We start from the raw sequence: 6,784 nt of genomic DNA on the forward strand, positions 1-6,784 counted from the left end.
AAATGAGAAAAAAAATCCAGAAAATCACATTGTAGGATTTTTTATGAATTTATTTGCAAATTATGGTGGAAAACAAGTATTTGGTCACCTACAAACAAGCAAGATTTCTGGCTCTCACAGACCTGTAACTTCTTCTTTAAGAGGCTCCTCTGTCCTCCACTCGTTACCTGTATTAATGGCACCTGTTTGAACTTGTTATCAGTATAAAAGACACCTGTCCACAACCTCAAACAGTCACACTCCAAACTCCACTATGGCCAAGACCAAAGAGCTGTCAAAGGACACCAGAAACAAAATTTGTTGACCTGCACCAGGCTGGGAAGACTGAATCTGCAATAGGTAAGCAGCTTGGTGAGATTTTTTGTTGTTGATCCACTCCACTCTTGTCCTGCTGCAGTAGAACAGCACCAGCACCTCTGGCACCCCTGTACTTGCTCCTCAAGTTTAAACGGTCGTTCAAAATCCAGAGCAGCAAGTACAGGGGTATTACATAAGAGTGCTTTAGCAGTATCAAAAGCTACCTGACAATCAGGGGACCACTCAAACGATCTAGCTGGACTGAGCAAATCGGTCAATGGAGCAACTACCGCAGAGAAATGTTTACAGAAACTACGGTAGTCGCCACCCATCCCTATAAAGCGGCGTAGCTCTCGTCTGGTGGTAGGTGCGGGGAATGCAGTTATAGCCAAGACTTTGGCATCAACAGGGCGCACCTGTCCATGGCCGACCTCTTTGCCGAGATAGGTAACAGTAGCCTTCCCAGACTCGAACTTTGCCAAGTTCAGGGTTAGAGAAGCAGCTGCCAAACGTCCACATACTACCCTTAGAGAGTCAACAAGTTCTGACCACTCAGACGAATAAATTACTAGATCATCAAGGTATGCACTACAATTGGGAACGCCAGCTAATACGGTGTTAACCAGTCGTTGGAAAGTGGCTGGTGCATTTCGCATCCCAAAAGCCATGACAGAGTATTGTAGGAAGTTGTCTGGGATCACAAAGGCAGAAATCTCAGAAGCACATGAGGTTAACTTCTTGCCACTATAGGGGGTGCTGTTTCGCATTAGCATAATTTGCTCTACAGATTAAACTGCCTAGTACTCAATTCTTGCTCGTACAATATGCATATTATTGTTATTATTGGATAGAAAACACTCTCTAGTTTCTATAGCCGTTTGAATTATGTCTCTGAGTGGAACAGAACTCATTCTACAGCACTTTTCCTGATATGGAGTGAGATTTCAGAAATCTTGGCCTCTGGTCCCAGGCCAGTTTTAAAGTCCCTGTAAATCCTATGAGGATACAAACACTGCCCACGCCTTCCTCTAGATGTCAGTAAGTGGTGACAATTTGAATGGAGTCGATTGCGCAATCAGGGCCTGTATAAAACGCCAAAGACCGGATGTACCGTTCTTTTGCTCCCTGCGCCTGACGCACGATGGACGTCGGACCTGCTCTCTTTCCAAGCTGTTGTTTAGCCAGTAATATATCGCCGGTCATGTTTTTACTCGTTATAGGTGTTAAAAACATCATAAGGTAGTTAATTTAAACCGTTTTATAGCAATTTATATCCGTTTAGTGCGATTTTGAGGCATTTCTATGTGATGCACTTTGAAGCGCCGGGCACGTTTCGGGGTCCCGGTCGAACGTTAGTGGGCATTTCGACGGACAAGAGGACATCTTTCGACCAAAAGAAGATTAGACCCAAGAAAGGATACATTGCCCAAGATTCTGATGGAAGATCACCTCATAGTAAGAAATATTTAAGATGATAAATCGTTGTTCTGTCGAAAAATGTTAAACGCATATTCCGCCATTTTTTTTGGTATAGCTTCGCTTGGCGAACCCTGTATTGCACAGTAAGGATAATTTTAGAAATGTAATTCAGCGATTGCATTAAGAACTAATTTGTCTTTCGATAGCTGTCCAACTTATATTTTTTTAGTCAAGTTTATGAATAGTTATCCATGAGACAAGATCACTGTGAAAGATGGCGCCCGACATTTTCAGGCTAGTTTTGCTAGTATTGTCATTGTATAACCACGGTTTTTTGTGGCTAAATATGCACATTTTCGAACAAACTCTATATGTATGTTGTAATATGATGTTACAGGAGTGTCATCGGAAGAATTCTGAGAAGGTTAGTGAAAAAATTAATATATTTTGGCGATGATAACGATATCGCTCTCTTTGGCTTGAATCAATGCTCGGGTAACGTTTGCATATGTGGTATGCTAATATAACGATTTATTGTGTTTTCGCTGTAAAACACTTAGAAAATCTGAAATATTGTCTGAATTCACAAGATCTGTGTCTTTCCATTGCTGTGAGCTGTGTATTTTTAAGAAATGTTTTATGATTAGTAATTAGGTAATACACGTTGCTCTCTGTATTTATTCTAGTCGAGTTGTGATGGTGGGTGCAATTGTAAACTATGATTTCTACCTGAAATATGCACATTTTTCTAACAAAACCTATCCTATACAATAAATATGTTATCAGACTGTCATCTGATGAGGTTTTTTCTTGGTTAGTGGCTATCAATATCTTTATTTGGCCGAATTGGTGATAGCACCTGATGGAGTAAGAAACTGATGGAGTTAGAAAAGTGGTGTCTTTTGCTAACGTGGTTAGCTAACAGATTTACATATTTTGTCTTCCCTGTAAAACATTTAAAAAATCTGAAATGGTGGCTTTATTCACAAGATCTGTATCTTTCATTTGGTGTCTTGGACTTGTGATTTAATGATATTTAGATGCTACTATTTAATTGTGACGCTATGCTAGCGATGCTAATCAGTGTGGGGGGGGTGGGGGGTGATCCCGGATCCGGGGTTGAGAGGCGGTAAAAGTTAACGTAACCTGCCAGTAACCTTTTAAGAGGTCCAACTTAGTTACATAAGTAGCAGCACCAACAGTGTCGATACAGTCGTCCAGTCTGGGTAACGGGAACAAATCTGGCATTGTGACAGAATTTACCTTTCGATAATCCGTACATAACCTGGACGTACCATCAGGTTTAGGAACCAGAATGCAAGGAGAACTCCAAGGGCTTGAACTCCAACAAATATCTCACCTCATCCCTTATCTTCCTCTTAGAAACGTTGACACGATATGGGTGTTGCTTGATAGGGGCAGCATCTCCAACATTAATGTCATGTTCCAACACGTTTGTGCGAGTAGGAAACGTCATTAAAGAGACATGGAAAACTGTAGTAGCCTCACAATATCGTCGGCCTGTCCGTCCGTTAAATGAACCAGACCTGACTGGAGAGACAGCAGCATTTCCGAGTTCGGCAATCTAACGCACTGCTGCTGAGTATTGCACAACTCTAATCCATCTCCATCAACATCATTAATATGACAGTCCACTATCATAGCAGTAGAAGCAGAGGAGACAGCAGTACCTTCCTCTGTTTTTGAACCATCTAACTGGGTGATGGGTCGGGTGTAGTATGCCTTCAACATGTTCCCTTTTTAGGGATAGGGGGCAGCATTTTCACTTTGGATGATTTGCGTGCCCATAGTGAACTGCCTCCTACTCTGTCCCAGATGCTAATATATGCATATTATTATTACTATTGGATAGAAAACACTCAAGTTTCTAAAACTGTTTGAATTATGTCTGTGAGTATAACATAACTCATATGGCTGGCAAACTTCCAAACAGGAAGTGGAAATTCTGAGGCTGGTGTTTTTTCTACTCATCGTCTATTCAAATCCCAGGAAGATATGGATTTGTTTGCACTTCCTACGCCTTCCACTAGATGTCAACAGTCGGTAGAACGTTGAATGAAGTGTATACTGTGATGTGGGACCGGATGGGAGGTGTTTCAGTCAGTGGTCTGGCAGATTGCCAGTTCCTGGTCATGCGCATTCCTCATGATATCGCCTTGCGTTCCATAACTTTTACAGACACGAAGGAATTCTCCGGTTGGAACGTTATTGGATATATATGATAACAACGTCCTGAAGATTGATTCTCTACTAAGTTTGACCAGTTTATTCGACTTGTAATATAACTTTTTGAAGTTTTTGTCCGACGTTATGCATCACTTGCACGAGCGTTTGGATATGTGTACTAAACGTGCTAGCAAAAGCAGCTATTTGGACATAAATGACATTATCGAACAAAACAACAATTTATTGTCGAACTATGATTCCTGGGAGTGTATTCTGATGAAGATATTTAAAGGTAAGGGAATATTTATGATGTAATTTCGTATTTCATTTCGTATTTCTGAAATTGTATTTATATTTGAGCGCCGTCTCAGATTATTGCATGGTGTGCTTTTTCCGTAAAGTTTTTTTGAAATCTGACACAGCAGTTGCATTAAGAACAAGTGTATCTTTAATTATATGTAAAACATGTATCTTTCATCAAAGTGTATGACGAGTATTTATGTTATTAGATGTGGCTCTCTGCAATTTCTCCAGGTATTTTGGAGGCATTTCTTAACATGGCGCCAATGTAAACTAAGATTTTTGGATATAAATATGCACATTATCGAACAAAAAATACATGTATTGTGTAACATGTCCTATGAGTGTCATCTGATGAAGATCAAAGGTTAGTGATTAATTTTATCTCTATTTCTGTTTTTGTGACTCCTATCTTTGGCTGGGAAAATGGCTGTGTTTTTTGAACTTGGTGGTGATCTAACATAATCATATGTTGTGTTTTCGCTGTAAAGCATTTTTTAAATCGGACACGATGGGTAGATTAACAAGATGTTTATCTTTCATTTGCTGTATTGGACTTGTTAATGTGTGAAAGTTACATATTTCAAAAAAATATTTTTGAATTTCCCGCGCTGCCTTTTCAGCAGATTGTGGGGGGGTTCTGCTAGCGGAACGTGTGTCCTAGAAAGGTTTAATGTGGCACACACGAGATTGGCGTTTTCTATCAGGAGTTTGAAGCACATAATCAGTTTCACTTTTTTTCAATGAAATAAGGACCAGAGAAACGAGCTGACAGTGAAGATCCTGGAACAGGCAATAAAACCAGTACTTGGTCACCCAGCTGTAGTGGACGAGAAACAGCCTGGTTATCATAGTGTCTTTTCATACTCCTCTGTGAGGAAGACAGAGCTTACTTTGCGAGAGCACAAGCTTGGTGTAGGCACTCACGAAAGCGACTAACGTAGTCCAACACATTCTCATCTCACGCACACAACTCTTGGGACAAAAACTGTTCTTTAAGGACTTTCATTGGTCCTCTCACTGTGTGACCAAACACTAGTTCAGCTGGGCTGAACCCTAGGGACTCCTGTACTGTTTCACGAGCAGAAAACACTAGAGGAACTCCCTCATCCCAATCTTTCTCAGATTCCAAACAATATTTACATAGCATAGACTTCAGTGCCTGAGGCCAACGTTCAAGCGCACCCTGAGACTCTGGGTGATATGCGCTTTCGATTTTAACACCTGCTTGAAGAGCTTTGATAGGAAATTGGTACCCTGACCAGTGTGTACCACCTTAGGTAACGCGAATTTCGTGAAGAATTTAATTAAGGCTTTACTCACTACCGGAGCTGTAATCCTTCGCAGAGGAATGGCCTCGGGGTATCTTGTTGCCATACACAAAACCTTTAACAGAAACTGGTTACCCGATTTTGTCTTCGGTAACAGTCCAACACAATCAACCACCACATGTTCGAATGGTTTACCTATGATAGCTATTGGACAAAGAGGAGCTGGAGGAATAACCTGATTTGGTTTTGTTGTTATCTGACATGTGTCATGTCCGACAGAACTGAGCCACATCTTGTTTTAACTCCCGGAGAGAGTTGAAATCAGTTACCTTGCTAGCAGCATGCCATTTATCAAACAGATTTCCCTTGTCTCTAGAAAATTCCACATAAGCCTTACTAGAAGACTGTTACGGGAATTTTGTTCCCAATGTTCATAAACTGAACTTCAATTAACTACTCAGTCTGCAACCCAGAATTGATAAGATACTGGTTGAAATGAAAACAGAGGCCCAGCCTACAATAGTCCAATGTTTATTCATGAGAGCGCTCTGAAGTCCATTATACAAAGACATCCATTTTATAGCTGCGCACATACTTCCACACAAACAGTAGATATCCTACGCACATACATACACACAAACAGTAGGTGAGTTTTATCCTTCTCCACAGTTCGCACCACTTTGTATCACTACCCAGCCGACAGTTCCATTCCCCCGAGATTAGGGAGACCTTGAGAAGTACTCCCTGTCCTCTCCCAAGTCTCTCAGAGGCCTAGTCAGGTCGGTCCAGACACAGTTTTAATTGTTCTACGGTATTTTACTAGGCACCCACATCCAAGTTCAAATCCTAAACTACGCCTTGCTCAGACAGTCTGTGTTTTCCACTATACGTTGTTTAACCTAATTCCGACTAAAACTACACACATCATCAGATTATCATTTTATTATTCTAATCAATTTCATACAGTTATAAGGTTTCAGGGTGGAATTATTTTATCATTATCTTCCACATATACATTATTTTATCAAAGACTTTCTATGAGACCTAAATCTCTGTCGGTATGCCTCAGGCACAAGCTCATAGGTGAGAAGAACAGTAGCTTTGACCACTTCATAATTCAAGAGGTAGCGCTGACAACCTCTTGGGCTTTACCAGTTAATTTACACTGAAGTAATAGGCACCATACCTCTTCAGGCCATTTCAATGCTACAGCTATACGTTCAAAAACACAAAAATAAGAGTCAACCTCTGACTCTCTGACCAAAGGTACTAAAGCAATCTGCCTACTAATGTCAAAAGTGTTTGAAGCT

The sequence above is a fragment of the Salvelinus namaycush genome, chromosome 11 (genome assembly GCF_016432855.1).
Source record: "Salvelinus namaycush isolate Seneca chromosome 11, SaNama_1.0, whole genome shotgun sequence".
Taxonomy (NCBI): domain Eukaryota; kingdom Metazoa; phylum Chordata; class Actinopteri; order Salmoniformes; family Salmonidae; genus Salvelinus; species Salvelinus namaycush.